General features: G+C 34.5%; 1 long non-coding RNA gene across 1 annotated transcript in view; it reads right to left on the reverse strand.

Annotated features, from left to right (window-relative positions):
- Positions 1–6,563, reverse strand: part of LOC149790780 (uncharacterized) — a 36,145-nt gene extending 29,582 nt beyond the window's left edge. Inside the window, exon 1 of the long non-coding RNA XR_016423647.1 lies at positions 6,445–6,563. This is a non-coding gene — a long non-coding RNA (uncharacterized LOC149790780). The remainder of the gene's footprint in view (positions 1–6,444) is intronic.
- Between the last annotated feature and the right edge of the window lie 7,047 nt (positions 6,564–13,610).

Here is a 13,610-nt window from a genome sequence, read left to right on the forward strand (position 1 = left end):
CTATTCATAAGCAAATCTATGAAGCCGCTAAGAAGAATGTCACAAATATAGTCCATGCAGCAAAATCAGCCCACTACACTACTAAGATCGAGGAAAGTTCCAGCTGCAAAGAGCTCTTCGAGATTACTAACAAGCTAATGTCAAGGAACAAATCTACACCACTTCCAACTACCTTCTCTCCAGTCGACCTTCCGGACATGTTTGCAAATTTCTTCCGTGACAAAGTACAAACCATTAGAAATAAGCTTGACACCACAATTGCAAATGACTCGTCGTCACCATACAGTTGGCATACAGAATTTGAGCGGCAACCATTAGCAACATTTGAACCTGTCTCTATGGATTTCGTACGTGCAATCCTGATGAAGAGTGCACCAAAGTCATGTGAACTTGATCCAATTCCAACATCACTGCTGCCTGAGTGCTTAGATCCAGTATTGCCTTCACTAACTGATGTTATTAATACCTCTCTCTCATCCGGGGAATTCCCATCATTTTTTAAAACTGCCATTGTAAAACCGCTGCTGAAGAAACCAACACTAGACCATAACGATTTAAGGAACTACTGCCCAGTTTCTAATCTCCCATTCATATCACAAATCTTAGAAAAGGTTGTTCTATCCCAGCTTTTATCTCATCTGAATTCAAACAGTCTTTTCAGCAATGTACAATCTACATATCGACCTTTGCCACAGTACTGAAACTACTCTTCTAAAAGTAGTTAATGACATTCTCTCTGCGTTGGATTGCGAAAGATTACGGTCCTCACCTTCCTTGATTTGTCTGCAGCATTTGACGCAATAGACCATAATATATTAATTCACCGTCTCCAGCATGTATTTGGAATTCATGATACAGCCTTACTGTGGTTCAAATCCTACTTGCTCAACAAGACAGAAATTGCATCTGCAATCGGAATACACTCCAGACCAGTTGATCTATGTTGTGGTATTCCACAGGGGTCTGTTCTTGGACCTGTTCTCTTCATTCTGTACACTCAGTCGCTCTCAAGTGTAATAGATCATCATCCAGTGTCTCACCAATTGTAGAAATCTAGCCACCCAACTGAAGTTGATGCTACCATCCAAGGTGTGGAGAGGTGCATTTCTGATGTGAAATCATGGGTGACATGTAACAAGCTGCAGATGAATATGATGATAAAACTGAGGCCATTCTGATTTCATGGTGTGTGTTTTTGTAATCATATATTATATGTTTTTTATGTTATAGGTGTTGTCTAATGTTGTAAAGCGCTTAGAGCTTCCAAAGATTAGGCGCTATACAAAGTGCTCAGTAATATATATATATATATATATATATATATATATATATATATATATATATATATATATATATATATATATATATTAATAAAATGCTTTTGCAAATTTGTAAAAACGTCATTACGTAAATGGAGTTGAAATTTGCAATTCTGATTTGGAATTTAAAATTTAAAGTGTTATCAGTTTGTCAGATGGACTTTTCACACTAATAATATCTATAATTGAATTTGAGTAAGCTAGTGATAAGTACACCTGTGTGGCTAATCGATCGATCAAAGAAAAATACTTTTTTTGTAATTTGGGAACAATAAGAATCTGTCGTTTATGTCATCTGTCTAATAATGCATTCGATTTTGTTTCGCTGTCGTAACATATTTATGAATCTTGGTCAGAATATGTTATCTATTTTTTTTTTATTTACGGAGATTTTAGATCCAACCAACAATTACGTTTTAATGCATATTTGGTGGGATGTAGTTGGAAAATGACTTTGCAGTTGATCACTGTTCTTTTGCAGTTATTGCAAAGTAGAAAAGGTATTATAAAATGTATTTTTCATTATATAAATAAATTTCCTTTATTCTTGTGAACATCTAAGTTTGGACTGAGTTTTTAACTTTTCCTGGTCATACAATAAAACACGTCAAACGCACAGAAGACAAATATTTTGGGCATAAAGATCCGTTTGTGTATCTATTATTACCTCTATTGTTATTCCTGAAGTTTTCGATAGTTTTGTTTATGATCACTCCCAATGCAAATCAGGTAATGTTTACGTTATATAATATACCAAGTTATAACATTGAAGATACAATTATAAACATAAAAGATATGGAGCTGAATTTCATTCTGTATCTGTGGAAAACAAATGAGGAGAGTTTTGTAAATCATTTCTAAAGAAATTAGGGGACCAAATCCGAACATTTATTGCCTATGAAACTTGGAACGATTAGATTCGGCATGTAGGCCTATTCTCTTGTATAAGTCATCACACGCGTAGCAAAAATCTACCTTCTTTTGTATATATCGGTTACTGTGGTTTATTTGGTGTAGTTTATTGGATCGCTTATTTCCATTGAAAAAATTATGTTACATTTTGTACCTCATATACACTGCAACAGCTCAGGTAATAGACACAAAATATCAAGACACTGATGGTGTGATATGGAGCAGCAACGGATATATAAAGCTTAAATAGCAAGGGAGGAAGACTGGAAAGAAAACAATTAAATAGAATACGAACCTTGTCAAATCTGCATTATTGTGTTTCTTAAAAAAAGGAAACATAAACAACAACAGCAACAAAAAAATCAATACAAAAAGTGAACTAAGAAAAAATATAAATCTGGACGGGAAATACACAATGTGTAATTGGCAGGTGTCTCTGGTGATTGCATAGGATATGTAAAGCAGTTGGAAAAACCCCGATGATTGTAAAATAAAATTGAGCAGGTCGATGAAAAGACAAGCAAAGCGATCACTTATAACAATAAAAGCACTGAGTTCGCTGTCATCAGCACCGAGTAAAACGAATCCAAAATGATAGGCCGTTCAATCAGGAAGAAATTGAACACGTACACAGTTAGGGAAGCTACACTAACAATTGAGTCACTATTTAGAAACGAACTGTATTTATTAAATCCAATCGATAACATAAATGGCAGGTTATAGTTTCGTTGAGATAGCGGACTATGTTGCTTAATGTTACAACGTTTATATTACTTAACGAATTGCGGTAAGTAACAATCAGTAGTTTTTGTAAGGAAATTGCTGTATTAGGGTGTACTGCAATATCGTCTATGTATAAAATCAATGTATGGTTTTAAATAGTAAACAAATACATGTATATTTATATATGATTTTCTCTGTTGTTGCACTATAGCTCAATATTGAGTGTTGCTGGAATGTATCCTAAATACAGACTTTGATCTTTGAAAACTAGACTGAGTGTGTTATAAACGAAGAACAACCTAGTGTCATTGATGGTCGTGAAGTATAAATAAATGTAATTCTAATGAATGCTGCAACATGAAGTTCACTTTTCTAACTTACCGGTCTGTATACCGTATTACGATAGCCTTTTTAGCTACTTATATTATAAAAACTGAACTGAATTTTCTGTCTCATCTACTGACAATGAAATCCTTAATGTAGCATATGTCATAGAGTGGCACAGGGAAATCTATTCATACACGAGTAGCAATATACTCTTATCTGCAACTTAACATTTTCATTGATTTCTTAAACTGTAAATTTGACTCGTTAATTTATGTCCTAGGTAGCAAAGTGTTTTGAACGGTTCAACATAATCGATCACTAAATTCGATACTGATGTACAAGTAGGGCAAAACGTAGGTCTTGTAATGTATATTTTCATGGCAATTATAGGTTACTGCATTTCTATGGGAAAATATGAACGAGTTTTTCGGATGTAAATACTGCACGACCTTGTGAGTGCAGTATATCCATCCGACAAAACGAGTTCATATTTTACCATACAAATGCAGTAACCTTTTTTGTATATGTCATTTTCTTATTCTATCTAAAGCTTAATTATATTAACAAAATACACTACAAGAAACAAAGTAACTGAATGTATGCCTTATTTAATAATAAATACACAAGCGCAGATTCATCATTATACAGAACAACATTATTACTGCGCACATAACTCCACCCAGATAAATTTGAACTTAGTCGCGCGCTACACATAACTTTAGAAAGAAAATGGCGTGTCTTGTTAAAATTGAAATTTGGAGTCATATTGTGAATGAATGTTTATTGCAACAACTTTTCTATTTGATCTTGAATGAATAGATTTTTGGTGGTTTTGTTTCTTTCTTTCTCCATTCTACGAAATTGCGTGATTATGGACTGGATTTATATATGACAATTCCACATGAAATACATCAGATTGAAGAAGAGAGGGAGTAACGTGTTGATATCTGCAAATGTGTTTCTGTTTCTGTTATTGAATATTTGAAATCATAATGTGGGAAACATATGAAGTCTTTCAACTGCAATTATCATTTTGAGTGCAGTAAGGATGATATAATTGCACTTATATTCAAAATTACAGTACAATTTCGAAATGTGTAATCAAGATTGAAAACATATGACATGGCTCATGTACTTCGGATTTGCAGAACTAAGAAAGTACATTTTGAGGAAATTCAGGAAATAAAACTCTAAGTATATTTTTTGCCATTCTTATTACCAGCTAAAGAAGACAGTTTATGCCTTGTCACTTGTATGTTATTTGTAAGGACCCTTTCTTGCGTCTACTGTATAGCTAGCCTAAATCCGAAACATTATATCAAAAAAAGTTAACGCGGAATGTGCCAAAGTAGCTTGTATGTGGCAGTCCACGAAATATCTTCTTTACTTCATTGAGAAACAAATTTAATCAACCAAAACGTAAAGCGCCTACTACGTGAGTGTACATGATTTGTTTACAAATCAAAATTTCTGGCGTCTGTGTCCATTGTTTGTTTACAATAGAAAGTAATTCCTTTATGCACATGAATGCAATATGAAGGTGTGCAATATCGTAAAATTCTGAACTTTTCTAATACTGAAAAGTTATCGGGGAAAAAAATGAGCATATAATAATATGCATGCTCGTTGATCTGAGTCCATTATTTTCCTATTGAAGACAATGCAACCCATACAAACATTGCTTAAATTAATATTTCATCCTACCCAGTGAGTTTCAAACGTATAGAGCGACCACTTGAATATTTGTGAACGGACACAACAATAGTTCCATGACACATGGGTAATGAAACCGACAGAATAAATACGTCAGCTGTGTGATAAACTTTAATTTTTAATAGCATAGATGGTTATTTCGTTTCAAAGACATTTTTCCAAAAGAAATGCAAACTTCTTACATGAATACTTGTTTATGTACCTTTAAAGAAGTTTCGTTTAAACGAAATATCACATGATTATATCACTCCTTACTTTCAAATAAATACCCTTGGAAAATAAATGTTTATTTAAGAACATTATTCAACAAGTTATACCTGGGTATAATGGTACAGTGGAGTGGTGCCAATGAAATAATCAGTTTTGTTATCATTTAACGTGTGTGAGAACAGCACAAATAAATAAATCGACGATTCACTCTTTGCAAAACTATCAATCTTTGTGTAGCTCGTACCTTTTACTCAGTTCTCTGATTAAAACGTATGTTCAAACAAATTAATTACTGCACACACATTAGTAATTAACCATCTTGGTACAATAGCACCGTGACAAATACATGACTCAAATATTCACGTTGCAACGTATATCCATATAGATATCGAACCAAAGAAAAAACAACAGGTAACCGAAACTACAATGTCGAGCTCATTTATGATAATTATCATGGATTGATGCGGACAAATGACTGAATGACACTCCTTTTACCTATTAAGGGTGGTTGTCCTAAGTAAATAACTTAACCATGATTTCAAAATAGCATCCTAAAAATGAACACACCCCATATAAGCTCATGTTTAAATCAAAGTTTCATTTGAATCTTGTCCACCTATATCCAATAGTGATCAGACAGTAGTTTCGTTATAGTATATCTTTCAGTGTATTCTTAGGTAGGGAGAAAAATGTGGATAGGTCAATGTAACCTCGACGATATATTCACCGCACTCAACGGTTTTCACTGAATTATCCTTTGACATATTATGGGGCCATGAAACAAAATGTAGTATAGCTGTTTTTATTTCAGGTATATATATATATATATATATATATATATATATATATATATATATATATATATATATATATATATATATATATATATATATACATATATATATATATATATACATACATATATATATATATACATATATATATATATATATATATATATATATATATATATATATATATATATATATATATATATATATATATATATATATATATATATATATATTAGAAAAAATAGTAATATAACGGGAAGATGTTATACATTTTTTGTAAAACTATTTATAAAAAAGCTCATACATGGAAGCTCCGTATTATTATTCGGAGTTTGTGTTATGTATTTCTTATGGTACTTCTTCATAAATTACATATTTGTACAGTGTTGGCATATTTTAAGATCTATTCATCATGTGGAGAGAGAGAGAGATGAGAAAGCACTCACCTGTATTCGACGATTCGGTCCTATATAAAGTAAACACGGAGAGTGAAGAATATAACGCAATATGTCCTTGACCTGGAAAAACCATTTGTAAAATACATGGACATGACGATTTTATATTTTGGGAGGGTAAAACATAACTCTTGTTTCTAAAGGAGAACCATACGAAATGTCAGGTTAGTTATCTTCAGAAGTAAACAAATGCACACAATTCAGCGTCGGCGGAAGCAGATTATAGAGTATTCTTCGTCCAAGTTAGAGACAAAGCAATGTTAAAATATGTGATACCCCTACAAGAATCGGTAAACTTAACTGTTTCGTTGTAAATCAGGCCTGTATATAGAAACAGATTATGTCTTCATGAATCACATTACCGATATAGCATACACGTATTCAGTATACATTGTTTACCAAGATATAGTACTAAAGCCTAATTGATACGTAAGTTGTATGAAAGCAGTATGTGATATTTAAGCATGGTTGTTACGTTAATTGTATACCTGCTGTATATGGCATTTTAGCATGTTTGATACGTAAGTTGTGTGCCATCAAAATATGGTATGTAACCATATTTGATATGTAAGTTGTATGCCATTATGATATGGTATTTAAGCATGTGTGATACGTACGTTGTATGTCAGTAGGGTACGGCATTTAGCATGTTGATACGTAAGTTGTATACCATCAATGTATGGTATGTAAGCATGATTAATACGTACGCTTTATGCCAGCAGTATATGGTATTTAAACATGTTAATACGCAAGGTGCATGCCATGCGTATATGGATACTTAAGCATGTTTGATACATAAGTTGAATGCCAAGAAACCATAGTAATTCGATTATTTTATTCGTAATTAACCAAGGTATGGTCCATAAAAAGGTTTGATACATTGTTGTGCGATGACAGGCGTATTCTTTTTCAAGTTACATATAAAAGGAATTTCTTACTGAATTAAAGCGTTCTGAAACGAACATGCAATCGAATGGGTATATAATATATATCATTGCTCAACAGTTGTTACAAATATAGTTTATGCAACGTGTTGTCATACAAAACTCAATGACCCACACTTGCTTTTGTCCAGGTCAACAATCTGACGCGCATAGTACGCAATGTTGTGTCGATACAGCCTAGGTAAACCAGTACAACCGACATTATAGAGATCACGAATGGAGATGACACATTAGGTTATAGAAATAAGATGTTATCTCTCAAAAGTGGCAATGTTATTTACGATATGATGCTAATGTCGGAAATGCGTCTTCATATTTATCGTTTAATGCATAATAAATGATACTTCAGGAATGTATCGAAAGTTATTCTTAAAATGTGGCTACGATCTGTTTAGCCTGCATTCTTCATCACCCTCATGCATAACTGGCATCGTTCCGCTCACGGTTTTATCGAGATAACATCTCGCAATGCACTTGGGAGATAGGTGACAGTGCTTGTGACACATGTGAACAATTTGCCGCTTTCATTTATGATGTAAATACATTCAAGTCCCTTGGCTAAACATGGCACAGCGCTATGTTACGAATCTAGAATTTAAATTAACACAAAGAAGTGAAACCACCACTTTTATTTCTCTAAAATACTAAGTCAAACTTCAAGAGGCATTTATAGTATTGTCAGTTAAATCCCAAATAATCCAAACTGTCTTATCACAAGTATAAAAGTACAGAATGTTCTTGTGTACCACAATGATGCAATACAGAATGTCTTTGAATGAGTCCACATGAATTCCAAAGTACTGTGTTAATCCAGCATCAGTGATCACTTAGTTAGTCCAAAGAATAATGTAAATAAATAATTGCTCTAATATCACGACACAATTGTAAAGATTTCACACACACTGATCGTAAAACAGGAAGGAATTATTTATTTACCAAGTCCCTATTTATACTCAGTTTCACTTGACCAAGATGTGAGTCATTATAATTGAAAGTTCCAATCAAATTCTAAACAAGTCTCTTTCTAGAATTGTAATAGCTCATGAAGCTATTTCAACATATTATTTTCAACTTACAATCATAGATAAAAGTTAGTTATGTAAACATGTTAGTTACTATAACCATGGTCTTAAAACAATTTCCAGTCATGAACAAACGTCAAGCAAATATCGGATACATAATCTTCTGGCCACAATGCCACAACACTTTGTGCAACTGATACAGACAATAATTGTTTTTATTTCCTTACATTGGTTACTGAAGGCAGCTCGTGTCAAAACTCGGTGCGAAAACGACTATAAACACCTAAAACGGTAGAAACCGCGACTGATACGTTTCGTCATATTTAACGCATTCGAATAGACAGCCAGCTTGTTTACGCTAGATATGACTTAACCTTTTAACAAAATCAAACGCGTTTATTTCCATGTTTCAAGCGTTACTTTGAACCTAAAAACAAGCTACATTAGAAAAGCACAACTAGAATATTAGAAGTAAAACAAAAAGAAATAGGTCCAGCGCATTCGACTTTCGGATTTGAAATTGTTGGGATATTCAATCATAATCATTCTACATACGAAGTGTCAGAGGAATATGTTCCTGGGCTGAAGTAGGATATATAGATTTTAAATGAATATACCGACTTGTACAACCCCACCGGGCCTGGATCGGCTTATCCAAATAAAAACTGGCACCTTATTTTTATAAGACACACGCATCTGCATTGAAAAATGGGGAGCTCGTGGGGGCTTCGCAACTCCCTATTTACCCAGGGCTGTGTTTCTCTAAAACTCCTGAACAGCCCGATATCTACTCAAAACGTTCTATTATAGAATGAATTAACACGAATTGTGTTCGCCGAAACACAGTCGGGCCCTGGTGGGTTATCGTGCAGCGCAACTGTGTAGCAGTGTCCACAGGAGGCGAGAACGTTGATTAACGCAAATGAGAAATTACCAAATACATGTGATTGGTATATAATGCACAAGTGCAAAATGCCTAGAAAGAGCGTGTTATCTCCACAAAACGAGAAATGGTGTTGCTAAAGAGCATAAGGAAGGACACCCCTTTAGTGCCAAAGAAATAAGGTGCCAAGCAGCAGAGAGGGCGAACAACCTCTAATTGACTCGTTCGTTATTCGCAAAAATAAGCCTTCCTGGAAATCGCCAAAAATAAAATCGCTCAAAAAAGGGATTGCAGTGACTGAGTGACAATTATGAGACTTCACCCTCTCTGCTGCTATTAATTAAAATATTCTAGCAGGATTAGATTGTTTATCCAGCATTATATCATAGTATTAAATTATTAATGAACCTATCAATATCATCTACAGATGGCGCTTCATCGATATCAGTAATAAAATCAATAACATCGTCGCCCCGCTCATCCAACAACTTTGCGTTTTCATTAAAGTCTTTTAAGACTTCGTAACATCGCTGGTCATCTACAGACGGAGCAACTAAATACAACTTATTCCATTTCAAACACCTCATAATCAGATAAAGGACAGTTGCGTGTTACCAGATCCAGATGGGCATATGATGATCATTCGGACAGAATTTGGATGCGCAGCATGATGTTTAAGCGGCTCTTGTTTTTCTTGTCGCCGAGAAATCAATTACATTCATGTTATAGAAATATAAATATAATATGGATTTATATTGTGTGAAATGTATGTCGCGTACATAAAAATTTAAATTTATACCCCTGACACAGTCAGGTGACAAGTCGGTTTTTAAAAAAAGCGAGGAGGTGATATTACTGCCAAGTTAGCCAAACTACCAGGAACTCCATGGGCTAAATACCCAGGAGAAAAACATCTTCCAGGATATAATTACCGTGGTCCTGGTACCAGACTTGATATCAGATTTGATAACCAAGATCAACCAAAACCAGGTGAATATCCAATAATTGCTATTGCCAAAGCGTGTCACGCTCATGATGTAACTTACAAAAGTAAAGATCTGCAAGACAGACACATAGCAGATGGGAAATTAATTCACGCGCTAAATTCCATAAAAAAATAAATCTTTCAAAGAATCACTAGCTAATTGGTTGGTGAGATCTGCAATGAAGGGTAAGCTTCTATTTGAAACGGTAATTTTTAATCAACCGATTACTGAAATAATGGAGTCGATTTATTATTCACCAAGAGTAAATAATTCAAGATACGAGATCTCGCGAGTGGGTTGCGAGATTACCAAGTGTGATAGCTGCATTAAATAATGAAATTACTCGAACAACCAACATGAAACCTATTAATGGAATTACAAAAAAAAAAAAACACATACCAATACAACCACGTGATTTTTCATCGCAGCCAGTACTGAGTAATGTGACTGTAATATATTTATATGAACCTGGTGAACTTTAAGGTGATAAAAAAACTGATCCTGTCTGGAGTATTACGACACATAAAGTATTTAGCGTGGTAAGATCCACGGGTAGACCTGCAATCTACAGATTACATTCAACTGCTCTTCAGCGTGGATTTACACGTGAACAATTACAAGTAATTCCCAAAGACACGCAATTACTACCGCGATCACTTAACTAGAACCACGACGTCGATTACACTCACGACAGGTCAGCATCGTATTTTCACGTGTATGAACACGACGATTATCTTTCATATCCAAGGTAAATTGTCTTGGGTTATTACTCGAGTACTGCCACAACATTACACAATTACACCTCGCACAGTAATTATTCTGCTGCTGCTTCAGCGCGTTGATAAATTCAACATCTAGATCAAAGTCACTTTTTTTTGTTGCCACTTTGTTCATAACCGGTTAATTATTTTCGTACTATATCGCTGTAAATAACATCATCAATAATTTCTGTAACATCCATGACAATTCTCCGCAGCTGAGATATTCTTCTGACTCAAGACACTGCGAGATAAACTAAATTTGACTATTCGACACGATCATCTACAATCCAAACTCGAGTATCAGAGATGGTTAACCCCTGAGATGAATGAATTGTCATTGCGTATCCTAACGTCCACGGGGATTTATCCGTACTCAGCGCATCCTCAACAATACTACTATCAACTGCGACATCATTTAATATGAGATTCTGTTTTCTTGACTGTCCTGGTATATCAACGTTGATATTCTGTCGTCGTGTATCTGCTGGTATATAACACAACGGTACAGGCAGCGCTGGAAACTTTTTATTATGCAACTGAAATAATTGTTGTGGAAGTGTATTTCGAACTACCTTTCTACTTGCCACTATCATATCATTTGGTCTCCACAGATTCCAAAAATTGTTAATAGGGGTTTCTAAAATTATTTTACGCATTATTTCACATTGAATTTTATTCGGTTGTAAGCTGAATAATTTTTTTAACTCACTTATTTCTGCATCAAGTGATCTGTGATCATCACTTATATCCTCGTATAAAAGTCTTTAACCAATCGTGCGGAGATGGTCGAACAAACGGTGGTGGTTGACCGTGATCGCCGCACATTATCACAGCTGTATTTTTCAGTAACAGCTAATCGATAAACATTTTTAATATATCTTTAGATACTGTGCACACTTCATCCATGTGTCAGCCTTGTATCTGAAAAAGCTGTGTTAAGTACACGATTGTACTCATCGTTGTTTCATCTCTCTCGCAAGTCTGTGTGTTGGTGTTAGCACATCATGTCATTTGAATTCTATCGAAATAATTCGATCGCCCGAGTCGTCTTACCAGAACCTACTGGGCCGTTTAGATAAACATTCTTGTGTCTGGATACTGGATCATACAGAAATGCCGCAGACGATAGTTCTGACATTTTATTACTTTGTAATAATTATCTTCGATTGTAACATCCGCAGATTTATCATAACAATACAACTTTTCATCTTTTATTCTCCACGAACCCCACGAGTCATTAATGTCTGTAAAGCGAGTTACCAATGATTCCTATTTTTTATCGATGTAAAATGAATCCGTTGCAACTCTAACTGCGTTGCAGGAAATCTATTTATCATTGATAATAAATTTATAGAGACATAAGCGACACATATGTGTATGTGATTCTCCATCAATGTAACTAAACATTGTGCCTAACCTTTATCCGTTGGACAGGTAATATATTTTTCGATGTTGCATCAACGATTATAAAATCATATTCAGCATCATCTAGAATTAATCGTGCATAATGTCGTTTATGATCATTTGCACCACTTTGAGTGAATTTACCGATTATTTTTCTATCGAGATTCTTTGCGATGCTTTCTTCGGTGGTATTTTTCGCGAAAATGTCTAATCGCGCATCGAAGTCGTCAAGGTCAGTAGGATAAGAGGGCGGTTTTGATGATGATAACCAAACTTTGGTCTGCTTCCGATATGATATAATTGCCTCACTGACCGTCAGTGATATTAATATTTTACAATCAATCATCCATCATAATAAAACTATTGGTGCCCAGTGTTTTTCTGAAAAGTGTCTACCAAACCAAACATAACAGATCGGATGAAGACCATTAGCTATTTCGAATGATAAAACACAAGCAAACCCTGTCAGATCAAAATCAGGCAATGGTCCGTTAACTGCTACTCTTGCCATTTCATGACAGGGATGTCCAAATCTTTTAAAATACTCAGCACACTCACTCAATCGAAGAAAACTTCCAGGATAACACGCGGCCATGTCAAATGAAATAACATCATTGTGGTTGTATTTGGTATTCCACAAATCGCCATGGCCATATTCACAACAACTTAACTGAACATATTTAAGAAATTCAAATTGCGTTGGCTTCCATGAATTTCTCTCTCTAACAAAATGAGCTGCAACTGACGGAACTGTAAAATACTATTTTAATAATTGCTCAGTATTCTCTGTTGAAAATTTCTACGCAAGATTTTTCATTTCTTCATGAAGAGATTCTTTACGATATATTGTGCCGTCAGGTCGTACAAATTGATCATATTTTTCATCATGTGAACTTTTAAATAACCATATTGACACAGGATTGTTCTTACTTATTTCGTGAATAAAATCAAACATACCTCTCCCAGAGTTCTCGGGGGGGGGGGGTACATCTTACAGTTCGATCTCGTGGAAATATTTTTACTGCGCTGGTCCACGCGTATGCATGGTGATCAACAATTTCAATTGGTGTCCTCTTTCGTTTATTCTCTGATTCAAACCAAACCTGTCCGGTTAACGTTTGTACTATTATTGGAGATTTCAATTTACTTGATAATTC

Source organism: Sinohyriopsis cumingii, chromosome 10 (genome assembly GCF_028554795.1).
Source record: "Sinohyriopsis cumingii isolate HCF-2022 chromosome 10, ASM2855479v2, whole genome shotgun sequence".
NCBI lineage: Eukaryota > Metazoa > Mollusca > Bivalvia > Unionida > Unionidae > Sinohyriopsis > Sinohyriopsis cumingii.